This window comes from Crinia signifera, chromosome 12 (assembly GCF_055691185.1).
Source record: "Crinia signifera chromosome 12, ASM5569118v1, whole genome shotgun sequence".
In the NCBI taxonomy this organism is placed as follows: Eukaryota; Metazoa; Chordata; class Amphibia; order Anura; family Myobatrachidae; genus Crinia; species Crinia signifera.
Window position 1 is genome coordinate 55,030,012 of NC_139228.1, and position 17,322 is coordinate 55,047,333.

Here is a 17,322-nt window from a genome sequence, read left to right on the forward strand (position 1 = left end):
GAACAAAAACATGGTTATGGATGAGTGACAGTTTGTCAGTTTTCCAGCATTTCCAAGCAACTGGTCAACTGTCATTTGCTCTCATCCATAACCAGGTTTTTGTTCCAACCAGCCAGATCTGAAGATAAATCTGCGTGTGTATGGCCACCTTAAGTCCTCAAATCAGTGCACTTGACCAGAAAGTAGCTACCAGGAAGAAGAGACAGAGAGCCTTACCATGAGGTGGGAGAATGTGTGCTTTGAACGTGCAGTACTTGTTCTATTATGTTTGTGTATTTATTAATTATGGCATGTGCAACCCTTTTCCTGGCAACTTATTTATATTATTTAAAAGTTTAATACAGACTATAATATAGTATAAAGTAAGACATATATAGTGATAAATATTATTACTGTACTCCCGCTCTTCTTACAACATTCCACAGAGTGATAATTTGTGTACTGCATTTGGAAACCCCCTCTAGAAATCCTGCCCCCAGTGCTTAATCCTAACCTCCCCCCACAACCTAACTCTAACCTCATCCCGCTGTCCAGCCCTAACCATTGGTGTCCTCAGAATGTTGACATTGCCGATATCTACATTGTGAACCTGTCGACAGTTTGAAACCTAGGCGATATTGTGATGTTGCCACTATTAATGTCAGCCTGGTTACTGACGACTTTACAACCAGATACCAATTCTTGGGAGGGATGTATCACAGGGAATAGCCAGCAGTAATCCTTTAGTGGATAGGGTGAAGCCCTAACACCCGGGAAATTACAGGTCAGCGGGAAGTGAAACATTTGGGATACGGTCATTTGGTCTGCAGCATGTTGGTCGTAGAGCATAAGGTTGAGACCATTAGGTCAACATGGCAATAGGTCGACATGGTTCTAGGTTGACATGGGTCTAGGTCGAAATGGGTCTAGGTTGAAAGGTCATTAGGTTGACACAAGCATTAGGTCAACAGTGTCTTGGTTGACAGTCAAAAGATCAACATGGGGTTTTAAACTGCAAGGGGATGCGGTACATTTGAAACTGCCCATGTCGACTGTGTTCAAAAAACAGTGAAAACCCCATGTCGACCTTTTGACTGTCGACCTAGACACTGTCGACCTAATGCTTGTGTCAACCTAATGACCTGTCGGCCGTCCCATGTCAACCTAGAACCATGTCAACCTAGTGGTGTCGACCAACATGCAGTGGACCAAATGATCCCAACCCAAACATTTATCCCCATTATATGTGTTCTTGATAAAATGTTCCCCGTCTACTCTCAGACTTTATAACGGAATTTATTTTGGCGCATTATTTTGACAAACTAATAACAATAAAACAATAAACCGACTTTTGCTGGATCCGGAAATATGTTCTCACAATAAAAAGTAAAAAAAAAAACACAGAAAAGAAAATCCGCTCCGGGAGCCGCGATCAGAAATGGCGCTGTGAAAACACAAATGTTTGAATAATAGGAATTATGTGCGGCAGAAGGGGGAACAGGGGCGATAAAAGCTCTTTGTGCACCCAGGATGGATTCCGAGTGGACTCTCAAATTATTAGATGGGACATAAAATTGTTCTCTGCGCCAAGAAACGCTCCAGAAAAAAATACATAACAAGAAGAAACACGATGGCTAAAATAAACTTTTGCCGGAGTTTTATTCTCCAGTCTTCCTGACGGCGTCTGAATAGACAATAAATATCGTCCTCGGTAATATACAGTACGGGTATTATTCTTGTGCTGCAGAGCAGAGGATTTGCTGGTCGTTTTAGATTTGCGCTGTACAGTACATAGAGGCTGCTGAAAGCCTGGAACTGCTCCCTCATTGGATGATAATAATACACCGGCTGGAGGATGATATACATCTTAATCCCAATGCCAGGATTTATATAGGCAGTAAAGGTTGGGCCCACCCACGGAGCGCAGATCCTCTGCAGGTGAGAGAGGAGAGGGCAGCTGAGGACACGGATCATTCCCATGTTATCTATAAAACATTGTATGCAATGTCATCTGATTTCCTTAACGTGTACAATGTGTTCATTTGTTTTATTTATTAACAGTTTCATATATAGCGCAGCATATTCCGTTGCGCGTTACAAGGGAGACAATGCATGTGGTATATATAGGATAATATTGTTAATAATTACCCTAGCAGTCTAGCGGCTGTGCTCTCACACCAGCACGCACCGTGACATGGTTCCAGGTCCGCACGGGAGGGACTTTCATTGAATGGAAATCACGCCAGTTCTGCTGCTGGATAGATGATGTTTTGCCTTGTTTTGGAATCCAAGCCTGGCGGGAAAATATTACCTCCCAACATTGGTGGGGTATGGATCATTAGGTCACCAGCATGTTGGTCGACACCATTAGGTCGACATGCATTTTGGTCGACATGCCGAAAGGTTGGCTTGAGTCTAGGTCGACATGGGTTAAGTCGACAGGGTCATTAGGTAAACAGGGGGTAGGTTGACAGTCAAAAGGTCAACGTGGAGTTTTTCAAATTTTTTTGCCCTGAATGTCGACACAGTCAACATGAACACTGAAACGTAGCACCGCGTCCTCTTGCATGGCTCGCTGCGCTCGTCATGCTTCGGGCACGGTTTATTCACCCACCACGCCCTAGTGGATGTTTGGGCATGAAATAACACCTGTCGGCATATGCCGGCTCCAAAAAATGTGAAAAACCCCATGTCGACCTGTTCACTGTCGACCTAACCAATGTCGACCTAATGGACCTGGCAACCTAATTACCCTGTCGACCTAACCCATGTCGACCTAGACTCAAGTCAACCTTCCTGCATGTCCACTTAGACTCGTGTCAACCTAATGGTGTCGACCTAATGACTCAACCAACATGCTGGTGACCCAATGACCGTATGCCACATTGGTGTTAGTGGAGGAGGGATACAGGTGCCCGAAATTAGGGGGCATGGCCTATATCCACTGCACTCCCGGGGCCCAGGACCCGCACAAAAAAACAACACAAGACAATCTGGGGTGTAATGCTGGAGAATCAGCCTGTGCATCTGGCTGAGGCTACCTGCGGTATGGGGGTGCCTGCATTATGGGGGATTTCTGTGGTATGGGGGGTGCCTGCACTATGAAGGATGCTTGTGGTATGGGGGGTGCCTGCATTATGGGCATACCTGCAGTATGGGGGGTGCATGCTGTATGGGGGATGCCTGTGGTATGCGGGATGCCTGCATTTTTGGGGTGCCTTTGGTATGGGAGATGCCAGTGGTATGGGGATGCCTGCGATATGGGGGGTGCCTGCATTATGGGGGATGCCTGTGGTATTGGGGTGCCCACGGTATGGGGGATGTCTGGGTTATGGGGGATGCCTGCGTTATGGGGGTTGTCTGCGTTATGGGGGTTGTCTGCGTTATGGGTGTGCCTACGGTATAGGGGTGTCTGCTTTATGGGGGGAAGCCTGCATTATGGGGGTGCCTGTGGTATGGTGGACTGGATGCCCGTAGTATGGGGGATGCCTGTGATATGGGTGTGCCTGCATTATGGGGGATGCCTGTGTTATGGGGGGAAGCCTGCATTATGGGGGTGCCTGTGGTATGGTGGATGCCTGTAGTATGGGGGATGCCTGCGTTATGGGGGTTGCCTACGGTATAGGGGTGTCTGCTTTATGGGGGGAAGCCTGCATTATGGGGGTGCCTGTGGTATGGTGGACTGGATGCCCGTAGTATGGGGGATGCCTGTGATATGGGTGTGCCTGCATTATGGGGGATGCCTGTGTTATGGGGGGAAGCCTGCATTATGGGGGTGCCTGTGGTATGGTGGATGCCTGTAGTATGGGGGATGCCTGCGTTATGGGGGTTGCCTACGGTATAGGGGTGTCTGCTTTATGGGGGGAAGCCTGCATTATGGGGGTGCCTGTGGTATGGTGGATGCCTGTGGTATGGTGGATGCCTGTGATATGGGGGTGCCTGCGGGGTGCAAGCGGCATTATCCAGGATTATTCTCTAGATCTAAACAAGGCAGCAAATGAATCACTTTGTGGTCTTATCTGAACTTCACAACTATCAATATTTAAGAAGGACAGTAATACATCACAATGGGCGTCACACAGAATCTGCGCTGCGCTGGTACACTACAAGCAGAACAACTTGACGCGCAGGGGCGTAGCTAAGGGTTCATTTTCCTCTCCTCCATTACACACCACCTACTGACCCAACATAAAACCCATATACCGCTACCCCCCACACATCCTGCACTTCAGTCCCTGTTACCCAAAATACATCCCATAACCCTTTATCCCCACCAAAAATACCCTATTCCACCTTCATACACCCTATAATCCTTTACTACTCCCATATACACCCTAGCCCCCCTGTTCATTTCAAATACACCCCCCCCCCCCCCCCTCTCACATCCCACACCTGGGTGGTGACCTCTTTTATGCTTGTATGCAGGACCTCTTACCAGTGCATCTGGGGGACCCGGGCAGGATGTTGTTAGCTAACTGGCTGTCACTCTCTCCTTCCCGAAGAGTCACTTTCCTGGCGCTGCGGCGCAGGCTGGGCTTCTTCCTGCACTCCCGGCGCAGGCTGCCCACCCGGCGCAGGCTGCCCAATCACAGAGCTCAGAAGTCAGCCGCCCGTCCCAGCCGCTGGCGCTGGAGATTCAGTGACGGCTGTCTTCTGAGCTCTGGGCAGCCTGCGCCGGGAGCTGCCTGTCACAGGCGGGAGCAGTGCAGCGGATTGGACACAACAAAGTGCCGAACCGTCACTCGTCGCCCTGCCGCATAACATCGCATTAGCCCACAGTGAACACCCGGTAAAGCTGCCGAAGTGCTGCCCCTAGGCGGCTCTGGGCACCTCTCCAACAGTGGCGGGGGTTGGGCCCCCCTGGCTCAGGGGCCCGGTCGCAGGTGCGACCGCTGCGACCCCTGTAGCTACGCCACTGTTGACGCGTTATCCTGCTACAGCTGTGGTTCTCCCTCTCCACCCACACGTAACACCACCCACACCCGAAAGGTCATGGTCTGTGGATTATAACTGATCCAGCAAAATTGTTGCCTGTGTATAAATAAGGATCCACAAAACCCCAGTGTGACAGTATCCCTGCGCCTGATTGGTTAGAGCACCAGAGAGCCTGCCCTGCAGAACAACTGCCCCTCATGTTGGCGTTACCCATCGCAACCATGCGAGTGGATGTGTTCTGAAAATGGAAACGCATTCCCCAGCATTCTGCCACAACAGGAGAAATTATTCGATGGTCACCAACCATCAAACGATTTATCGTGCCTTCGCAAATAGTAATAGTGGTAACTGATTGTTATTTGGGAGTGCCCGGGAAGAAGAAAGGGCGGGTGGCTGACATCATGTTGCATCAGACGCCCGTCCCGGGTATACATCGGCACGCCCACGTACTCATGGGAACACCCTGGGATGGTCTGCGTTCTGATGGCCGACCCCCATCCCCACCACTGTCCGCCCCCGGCCTGCCCCGACACTATGCAAGTCGCCAAAGCCGTTCGCCAAGGGGAGCTGCACATGCGCACAAAAGACCAAGCACATGTGCAGACCCCCAAACATCGGAACGCTGCTTGTGCACAGACCCACAAACATCGGAACACTGCTTGTGCACAGACCCACAAACATCGGAACACTGCTTGTGCACAGACCCACAAACATCGGAACGCTGCTTGTGCACAGACCCACAAACATCGGAACGCTGCTTGTGCACAGACCCATAAACATCGGAACACTGCTTGTGCACAGACCCCCAAACATCGGAACACTACATGTGCACAGACCCCCAAACATCGGAACACTGCTTGTGCACAGACCCCCAAACATCGGAACGCTGCTTGTGCACAGACCCACAAACATCGGAACACTGCATGTGCAGACCCCCAAACATTGGAACGCTGCTTGTGCACAGACCCCCAAACATCAGAACACTGCATGTGCACAGACCCCCAAACATCAGAACACTGCATGTTCACAGACCCCCAAACATCAGAACACTGCTTGTGCACAGACCCCCAAACATCGGAACGCTGCTTGTGCACAGACCCCCAAACATCGGAACACTGCATGTGCACAGACCCCCAAACATCGGAACGCTGCTTGTGCACAGACCCCCAAACATCGGAACACTGCTTGTGCACAGACCCCCAAACATCGGAACACTGCTTGTGCACAGACCCCCAAACATCGGAACGCTGCTTGTGCACAGACCCCCAAACATTGGAACGCTGCTTGTGCACAGACCCACAAACATCGGAACGCTGCTTGTGCACAGACCCACAAACATCGGAACGCTGCTTGTGCACAGACCCATAAACATCGGAACACTGCATGTGCACAGACCCCCAAACATCGGAACACTGCATGTGCACAGACCCCCAAACATCAGAACACTGCATGTGCACAGACCCCCAAACATCAGAACACTGCTTGTGCACAGACCCCCAAACATCGGAACGCTGCTTGTGCACAGACCCCCAAACAATGGAACACTGCTTGTGCACAGATCACCAGACTGACTGATGCACTAATTCAATGTACAACCAGAGGTGTTTACTGCCCATTTCTGGAGTCACATTCCCGCCCTTTAGGCCAAGGGTAATACAATATAAGTTGTGTGTTTGTGTTTCTAGGTTTTCTCGTGAAGGTCACATTGGGATGTGAGGTACAAGCCCCTCACTGTTTCAGGCACATGTCCGTGTACGTCTCATCAGTTTTCCAGGAGCTGAATGTCCCTGAGTCTCGTGGCTGCAAATAAAACCCATGAGCGGAACTAATATGACAGCAAAATGAATTCCATTTAAATGAACAATACATTTTAAGGCCTTCTGGGGTCAAGGTTGCAGCGAGGAGTCTATTGTTCTCAGCCGCCTCCCGGACAGATGCGATAACCTGGTACAGCCTCTAGCAGGCATAGAACGGGTTTATCCCGTCTCAAATAAAGTGGCACCAGCTCCATGGGAGGGTTACATGAGGGAGCTTATTGGTTCTGCACTCAGACTCATTTCTAGGAGGTAATGATATGGGTGAGAACAGGCTTAAATATTCTGTGCTGCGAGGGAGTTGGCTATTCTAACCACTGTAAATTGATAGAAAATTATATTCACTAGCATGCTGTAAAATCCAAATTGCATCAAATCAACCTCTTCTCAGTAGAAATATAATTTCTTTAGCATGTATTATGGTTAATTTGTCAGCATCATTATAACCATAGCTCCCAACATTATAGGATCATGGTCTTCCCATATGGATAATGTTTTGGGGGCACAGCCACATATCTAGCCACTGTTTCTCATCACTCTGTGGTTTCCTGTATCGGTGTGACATCAGCCTCACATCACTGCTCTGTGCTGCTGGGGACCCTGCTCCTCCGCTCCCATTATGTAACTCTCAGCCTGTGGCTTCCTGTATTAGTGTGACAGCAGCCTCACATCACTGCTCTGTGCTGCTGGGGACCCTGCTCCTCCCATTATGTAACTCTCAGCCTGTGGTTTCCTGTATCAGTGTGACAGCGGCCTCACATCACTGCTCTGTACTGCTGGGGACCCTGTTCCTCCCATTATGTAACTCTCAGCCTGTGGCTTCCTGTATCAGTGTGACAGCGGCCTCACATCACTGCTCCTCCCTCTATGTAACTCTCAGTCTGTGGCTTCCTGTATCAGTGTGACGGCAGCCTCACATCACTGCTCTGTGCTGCTGGGGACCCTGCTCCTCTCATTATGTAACTATCAGTCTGTGGCTTCCTGTATCAGTGTGACAGCGGCCTCACATCACTGCTCTGTACTGCTGAGGACCCTGCTCCTCCCATTATGTAACTCTCAGCCTGTGGCTTCCTGTATCAGTGTGACAGCGGCCTCACATCACTGCTCTGTACTGCTGAGGACCCTGCTCCTCCCTCTATGTAACTCTCAGTCTGTGGCTTCCTGTATCAGTGTGACGGCAGCCTCACATCACTGCTCTGTGCTGCTGGGGACCCTGCTCCTCCCATTATGTAACTTTCAGTCTGTCGCTTCCTGTATCAGTGGGACAGTGGCCTCATATCCCAGCTCTGTGCTGCTGGGGACCCTGCTCCCTCCATTATGTAACTCTCAGCCTGTGGCTTCCTGTATCAGTGTGACAGCGGCCTCACATCACTGTTGTGTGCTGCTGTGGACCCTGCTCCTCCCAATATGTAACTCTCAGTCTGTGGTTTCCTCTATCAGTGTGACAGCAGCCTCACATCACTGCTCTGTACTGCTAGGGACCCTGCTCCTCTCACTAGGTAACTCTCTGTCTGTGGCTTCCTGTATCAGTGTGACAGCGGCGTCACATCAACTGCTCTGTGCTGCTGGGGACCCTGCTCCTCCCTCTATGTAACTTTCAGTCTGTCGCTTCCTGTATCAGTGGGACAGTGGCCTCATATCACAGCTCTGTGCTGCTGGGGATCCTGCTCCTTCCGCTATGTAACTTTCAGTCTCTGGTTTCCTTTATTAGTGTGACAGCTGCCTCACATCACTGCTCTGTGCTGCTGTGGACCCTGTTCCTCCTGCTATGTAACACTCAGCCTGTGGCTTTCTGTATCAGTGTGATGGTAGCCTCACTGCTGTCACAGAAAGGTTGTGACTTTTTCACCTTCACCGAAAGGACCCGGACGTGGCAACAGGTAAGGGTGAAAGCTGTTTGATGCCCTTACAGCAATTTTTTTTTCTCAAATCTAGATTCGTTGTAGGTAATTTTCTTTTGAGCTGCATTGTATCCTGGCAGGCTCACTTCACTCACCACAGGTTACTGTTGCCCCTGCAAGAAGACGTGGACCCAGTACATGATGCATAACTCCCAACATGACCCTCTATGGGAGGGACACATCGCTCTGTTCCTGGACTTTCTTCTTAATGTATGATTACCTCCATCTCTGTTGAACAGGTTAATTGATAAGAAAGGCGTTTCAACACAGGTGATGGCAATCATACATTAAGAGGGAAGTGCAGGAGCAGAGCAATGTGTCCCTCCTGGAGAGGGAAATGTTGGGAGGTATGCATGATGGGAAAGGTCCTCCCGCAAAGGGGAGTTACCATCACAGAATGGGCTTACCGTATCTCTGCTTCATAAATACATTCATACATGCTAAAGCCTTGCTCTATCCAGCACTGTGGCTGCACCATAAAATAATATATATTTTTTTCTTATGGCGCTTTTCTCCAGCAGGGTTTAAAAAAAATGGAGATCGCTACAGTATTTCTGCAAGGTATCAAGGAGGAATAAATATATGCGCCATATAATTATATACTGTACCGCTGTATTACTACAGCCCTGCATTATAGAATATAAAGAAACAAAAAGACATGATAAATAAAATCCAGTATTCTCCTGTACTATGTACCAAGCTGCGCACGTGCTGCCTTGTCCCTTTAAATGCAGCAGCGGGGAACAAGCAGTGCCATTTAGTACCTAAGCACCCGATTAATATTAATGTCGTACCCTGGCATTGTCTGTCACTGAGCCTCACGCAGAGGACCACAGCAGTGCCTGTGAGAGGGGGGGATACGCCAACCACTAACCTATCACAGCCCAAGTGTAGCACTCTCCAGGAGAGCATGGCAGCCGGCATTCCAGGCATTTAGGATATTCGCCTGAAATTATTAGAAGTACTTTTAATAAATGCTGCATAATTTGGTCCCAATAGGTGCCAGGCGGGCACGCTGCCAGACTGCCGGAGCAGCTCATTAATAGACGGGAGCGGCTGTGTGTGGGATTTCATTTATTCCTCTAACGGTTCTAGTTATATTCTCCCCTTGAACACACAGAACCGCAGTACACGGGCACTGGCTTGTAGTACACTTAATATGTTTTCTCAGCACAGGGAGATTAGAATATCACTCACACGTCCCTGGCACCGTCGTACCATGGCCGCAGAACTTGCGCTGGGAGAGGGGGCTGAGGGGGCTCCTGCCAAAACAGATTAAGTTTTCCCTTCTTCATCTACCTATGCTTAATGCTCCCTGCGTGTTCCAGATATTTCCTCCACTTCGCTGGCAGCTGTTACCTAATGCACGAGACGTTTCGTTCTAACGAGAGGCAGGAGAGAGAACGAGTAGGATTCTAGCGGTGTAAAAGGGAATGGAGCCCTGCGCTGTGGTCCTGCAGAGAGGGGAGAGAGGAAGGGGAAGGAAATTATATATTAGAAACATACAGGGGGGGGGATCATCTACAAAAATGATCACCCCACAGCGCCAACGCAGATTTCACATGGTGGTGGGCATTGATTTGCAGAGCACTTTCTCATTTCCATTTAAAATCAGAGTCCACGTGGATACCACAAGTCTTGTGGACTAACGTGGCCACAATAAAATATTTCCTAAAATCCGGCCATGACCCCCTAGACACACACATAGCTACAGTCCATGCCGCATCTTACCTGGCCCCCCACACCCTGTTCCTGGATAGGCCGCCATGTGTACCACCGGTGAGGACTCACTGGCAGTTGGTGTTTCTCCCCTATTTGAATTTTGAACTGTGCTCCAGCCCCCCCTCCCCTCCGGATACGCCACTGACCACTACCCCTGTCAACCTGCCACACAACCCTCTCCTCGGTCGTTCCACAGGGCATGTAGAGCAATGGATTGGGATATGGGTAGCTTTATACAGAGTATAAGCACAGTAAAGGGGGCTGAACACTCCTCATTGGGGGTCTGATCAGATGGGCACCGTGATCCCATAATCAGACAATTACGGCTCTAATGATATAGTCTCTGGGAATTGGGATAGAACGCGTTCTATGTTCTATCTGCTTCAATTTAGAGTAATTTCAGCACGAGGTGCTCAGTCCGACTTCAAATCAAATCTTCTCCCCATAGACTTTGCAGTGCTCTGTGCCTGCGATCCTGCCTTAATTATCATTCCTGATATATCACGCTACCTGTTATCATACCTCCACAAGCCAATCAGTATTTAAATAGACTTTCTAAATGGAAATCAGCCTATTGTTCTCCTTACCTGATTGTTGCCTTTATAGTCCTAGTTATCCCAATTACCCCAAGTGAAATCAGATCAATCACTCGCTGGTGAGTAGTAATAGTCAGGTATCTCTGCTCAGTGCCTGGGCACAACCTAGGTTTCTCTATGTCTCTTAAGTGGGTGTTTTATTCGGCGGTCTTCCAGATCCCACTGAAAGTAGGTCTAACTTGAAATGAATTATTTAGCAATGGTTCAGTCTGCAGTGTCTGTAAAAGCGAATGCTTCTCAATGGCTTTATGTGAAATGTCTGAGCTGCCGTTTATCCTGGATGCTAGCCCAAGGCTCAGATCATGCGAGATAGAACATGCAGGCCACGCGGTCATGGGATAAGGACTGGCACCATACTGTACTGTATGTTACTGGCAAACGACATAGCTACAGCATTAATCTATTTTGGACTGGTGTCTCCTTCAGTAACACAACAGGATAGCCAGTGCCAAACGCAGGATTTCTAAAGGCGGTTTTCCAAATGCCATCCATAATCTCCCACTCTGCAGACTCTGGGTCGGGGTCTCAGGGGAGCGGTAGAAAAACCCTGGACATTAATGTACACATTGGCTTTTTTTATACACTGGATAATGTATGGAATACTCCCACCTTATAGTAAGGCTCCTGTCTCTTTTTCCTGGCAGCTTCTCTCTGGTCCAGTGCACTGATTAAGGACTCAGATCCATACACAAAACAACCGGAACCCCCCTGTGTTTGCATATGGTAGCAGTATGCCCTTTACCAAACCATCTCTCTATAGCGTCAGGGCTAAGGGGTGTGGCCACCTGCATACTCACCAATACTACCCATTCTATTATGTACAAAATGTTTTATTCTTGGACTTCCTTCCCGGTGGCAATTGCTGAGGTCGGGCTTGCTGGTGCTTAGATCTTTGGACTCTCTCCAAAAGGAGAAGGGTGCCATTCCTCCCATTTTGCAGAGGAGTAGGAAGGCCCCAATAACGCGAAGAGGAAGACTTTGACTCCCACTTCACCAAATCTAGGGAGGAGCTCTTCTTGACTCCCCTGGGGGGCAAAGGTCTTCAGGAAACCCTGTGCTGCAAAGTCACCCCTTTAACCCCAGAATTGGGCAAAAATTCCCCCTGGGGAACAGATTCTTCACCTCCCCCCAAAAGGAAAGGGTTCCCATATGGGCCTGCAGCCAACCTCCATAAAAACGTTTCAAATACACTTGAACACATAAAATATACATACATACATTCAAAAAGGTGCAGAATATACAATAAATAACTAAATAAATAGGTCCCAGCCTTCCGGTCAGGTATATAATCCCGAAATTAGGGGTGATTTTGCCTAGCTCAGTAATCTGCGATACTCCTTATGACACCGCCCCAGCGAATCTCCGCCGTTTCCCCTCATAACCATGTAAGGGGATGTGTCACGAAGACACATGCCCGCGGATGTGCCTGCTGCTGGACAAATTATTCCATGGTCGCAGTCCACCGAATGATTTCTCCAGGGCTCACAAATATAAATCAGTGGAGACTTCCGGCTGAAGACAGGACGAGGGGCTGATGTGATGTCAACTGCCAGCCCCCGCACACCTCGTCGTGCCCACATTCCCATGGGAACACCCATCGATTTCTTTAGGATCACCATGGACAACACCACTCCCGGACGCTGCACACCTCTGAACGGCTCTGCGACTATGCAAGTCACTGTAGCCTTTTGCACAGGGACCCTGCACATGCGCATAAACCATTATGCGCAGTAAAAAAAAACATCAGTCCCCTGTGCGAATCCGTGGGGGGACCGAATCTATTAGACTGAGGGCCTTAGGGGGGTTATTATAATTCACTCGGAAAGGCACAATAATTATCCAATGTACAAAACCATATGCACTGCAGGTGGGGCGTATGTAACGGGGGGCTGTAAAATGTGCAGAGAGAGTTAGATTTGGGTGGGGTTTGTACTTCAAACTGATATCTATATTGCTGTGTAAAAATAAAGCAGCCAGTATTTACCCTGCACAGAAACAATAAAATACCCAAATCTAACTCTCTCTGCACACGTTACATCAGCCCCACCTGCAGTGCACATGGTTTTGTCCATTAGAGAGTGATTGTGCCTTTCCGAGTTAATTAGAATAACCCCCTTAGTGCCTTAGTGCATCCTGAAGAAGTGCTTAGTGTAAGTTCCATACTAGTGCAAAGGTCACCAGAGTAGTGCGACACCAGTGCACCTATTCAGTTTTCAGGCTCACATGTAAAGAACATTTAGTTTGCAGATGGGCAAAACATGCTGCACTGCAGGTGGGGAAGATGTAACATGTGCAGAGAGATTTGGAGGAGTTATTTTGTTTCTGTGTAGGGTAAATACTGGCTACTTTTTTTTTACACTGAAATTTAGATTTCAGTTTAAATACACCTCACCCAAATCTAACTCTCTGCAGTGCAGCTTGGTTTTGTCAATTAGCAAACCAAATGTGCTTTGCGAGTCAATCTGAATCGGGCCCATAGTATATTGGGCTTCAGGCAACTGGCCTCTTGGCCAGTGGACTATTTGATGGCCCATCATCTACTGGAGGTGTCTTTAAGCCCACGAGTTAGGCTAAGGCATGTGAAACTGTAAGGTATTTGTGTATAGAATATTACATATATCTCAGCATTTTTCTCAAGTGTGCCACCTGAGCTAATGAGGTCCACACCAGTTTACAGCCTCCACCTACAGTTCTAGTATTATTCACTGGTCTCTTGTTTTCATGTGAGGGCCAATGTATTTTATTTTTGTTACCTGTGGGGACCGGTGTGATTGTTTTTTCGGTACTTGTGTATTATGCGATGCGATTTCACCCAATTTCTAATTGTACAGGCACCCAGATGCCTTATTACCTTGTTAAATGCCCCCCAGACCCGATTTTTAATTGTATACCCACCCTCATGGGTCATGAGTATGTGAAATGCCCCCCATTGTTAACGTCACCCCACTATGAACGCCAACCCGAAGCGTGGCGAGTGCAACGAGCCCGCGAGGGGCGGCGGTACGCGTCCTCCAACATTTTCATACCCCCACTATCCACGTTGGCGTGGAGTTGATTTTATAAAGTGTGGCAAGCGCAGCGAGCCACCGAGCCCAAAGCGTGGCGAGCGCACGCGTATACCTGTGAAGTAATGCGTGTCTGCTCGCCACACTTCGCATTGTAATGACATGCGATGTGACGCGATTTTAAAATTGTATACTCAGCCCGGGAAAAGGCTGAAATTTAGTCCATCGCATGCCATTGCATACCTTAATTAGTGGTATGCGATGTGATGCGATGTTTTTTCATATGGAGCCAATGTGTTTTGTTTTTTCCTGTGGGACCCAGTGTGTTTTTCCCTGTGGGGGTCTGATGGTGTGCCTTGGCAATTTTAACATTTTGTTTGGTGTGCCGCAAGTTGAAAAAGGTTAAAAATCACTGATACAGTATATAGAATGTTCTTTTTTGCTTCTATATTTCATATTGGAGTGATGCAGCAATTTACCAAAATGCTCTTACAATCAGATAGCAGCCGGTTACATCATCTCACCAGGAGGCAGCGAGGAACATCCTACGGTATAATGGCATTGTGATATTGCCCCAAATGTTCTATAAAATACGTTTCCATCTCCGTTTTTCTTTCTTTTCGGGTAACATTAGTGTTATATTGATGAGTTTTATGTGTACATCCCTTTGTGTCAGAGCTCGTTCATAGAAGTCGCAATTGTTTTTACTCCACTGTAAACCACCTGCATCTGCCACACGTTCCCTGTAGAAGATGGAGGAGATGGAACAATCACTGGGAATGATAAATGGTTCCACACCCCCAGGAAGCCACTGAGAAGTGCAGACCACCTGCTGGGCTCCCGGTATGAGCGGACATTTCAGATAACAGCCCCCACGCTGCTGTACTCATCTCCGGTAATGACACACAGACCAAACGCCACAAATCACAATGTCACCAGCAGAGCTGCGTGTGTGCAGGACACTAATAGCCTTGCCACGCACCTCTCATCTGCCAGAGATTGCAGAGGCTGCGGCCTGATGTGCACTCTGATAGACAAAGGACAAGGCACAACATCTATCTATCTATAGTATCAATGTATCTCTCTATGTATGTACAGTATGTATGTATCTATCTACATGTCTATCTATCTATGTATCTATCCAACTTAGGGGCAGATGTATTAAGCCTTAACAAGAGATAAATGCAAGGGTAATAAGGAGAGATAAATGTCCAGCCAATCAGCTCCTTACTGACTTTTTTTAAATACAGCCGGTAACATGGCAGTTAGCAGGTGATTGGCTGGACGTTTATCTCTCCTTATTAACATTGCATTTATCTCTTGTTAAGGCTTAGTACATCTGCCCCTATGTATCTATTGAGTGAAAAAGGGTGAGTTTCACCAGGATACGGTCATTTGGTCTACAACATAATGCTCGACAGTCATTAGGTCGACACCATTAGGTTGGCATGGGAAAATGTCGACATGGGTCTAGGTCGACATAGAAAAAGGTCGACATGGTTCTAGGTTGAAAGGTCATTAGTTCGACAATGTCTAGGGAAGTCCAAGAACAGAGCATTTTCTCCCGCATGGAGAGGGTCAGGTAGGCAACCATGGGATAGATACATAGATAGATAGTGTAACAGGTTCTCCAGGTGCGGCACATACATCTCAGCCACCTGTCCCAGTCAAGTCCCCTTGGGTCCTATCTTGTGGACCAGAGCCAACCCTCCTGCACTCACCTCCAGACTTTTCGAGGTGAAACTAAACACAGGAATGAAAGCAGGTCAGCAGACTGCAATTTATTGGTGGTCCACTGCACATCTACCACCATTGACCACAGGAGATCCAGGTCCCTTTGGATTCACATGCCACTCACCGCATCGACTTTCCCTGTGTCCCCCTAATGGGACATTCCCAAAATTGAGTGGACACAACACTTTTCTGCACCTTCCCAAATATTGGAATATAATAACAGCGGCCACGGCACATCTCACCTACCAATAGGAACAATATCACAGTTCCAACTTTCGGTGGCTTCAACATCCATCCTGACAGTGAGACCACTTTATCAAATTACTAATATATATGTTATGCTATTTTTTATGTACTGAATTTATGTGTGTTTTTATTAAAATTTAATTTATATCCCATGGTGCTTATTCCTCCTCAAACTAGCGCTGTACCACCATTCTATTCCTTTTTCGTTTGTGGGACTAACTACCCCACAGCTGGGATCTGAACCAATTACCAGCGCCTGTTCATCCCCTAGGACAGTGGTTCCCAACCCTGGTCCTTAAGTACCCCCAACAGTGCATGTTTTGCAGGTCTCCTCACAGAATCACAAGTGATATAATTAGCTCCACCTGTGGATCTTTTCAAATGTGCCTGAAAAATGAGTGCACCTGCCGGGTGACCTGGAAAACGTGCACTGTTGGAGGTACTTGAGGACCAGGGTTGGGAACTACTGCCCTAGGGGACCACCTTTCGCATTAGTTCCCTGGTATTGTAGGATTGCCATCACCTGTGGTGAAACACCTTTCTTATCAATTACCTACCTCACCACAGGTGATGGCAATCGTACATTACCAGGGAAGTCCAGCACAGAGCATTTTCTCCCTGAAGGAGAGGGTCAGGTAGGCCACCATGATCTAAGTTGTTGAAATTAGTTTATAAGCTCATCCCAGGTGCATGTCAAGCAGTGGCGCAGTAATAATCCCAGCAGACCCCGCAGTGACTTTGAGGTGCTGGGTAGCTGCACATACTGTACTTCTCTTCAGTCCTGGCGTGCCTGCCTCCATTAAAAGTTCAGGAGCGACAGACCCAGCGGCGCCACCTGCTGGAAGAGGGAATACTTTGATCCCCTGATGAGAAGGATGTGGCACATCGTCAATGATGACGGCCCCTAACAACAAGCAGATAATAGGGGAGATACCATAACTTTCTTGTAGGGGGGGGGGGGGGGGCACTATAGTTCTTGTTCTATTAATATAGGGAATCCAGGGTGTTTGAGAATCACTAAGCCTTGAAAAGTGATAAAATGGACAGTGATAAACCACCAACCAGGGCAGCCGAGAGGGAGGGGAGCGGGTACTAATTACCGGAGCCCAGGCTTGCTGGTCCAACCCCTCCCTTCCCCCTCCATCCCTCCTGGGTAGCAACAGCAGCACACACTTCTACAGCATGTGCTGTGCTGACAGCAGGCTCAGCATGAGTGTCTCACTGACAGCGTGAGAGGTCATGCTGAGCCTGCTGTCAGCACAGCACATGCTGTAGATGTGTGCTGCTGCTGAGATTACAGTTTGTAGAGTTTTCGATCACCCTCTAAAGATGTTGGGGGCGTGGCCTAAATGTGGGAGGTGCCCACACCTCCCGCACTTAGGCCACGCCC

The 17,322-nt window shown here is 48.4% G+C and overlaps 1 long non-coding RNA gene across 1 annotated transcript in view; it reads right to left on the reverse strand.

Moving 5' to 3' along the window:
* The window catches only part of LOC146049921 (uncharacterized), a 57,105-nt gene that overhangs the window by 21,846 nt on the left and 17,937 nt on the right, over positions 1-17,322 (reverse strand). The window contains exon 2 of the long non-coding RNA XR_014466235.1: positions 9,827-10,083. This is a non-coding gene — a long non-coding RNA (uncharacterized LOC146049921). The remainder of the gene's footprint in view (positions 1-9,826; positions 10,084-17,322) is intronic.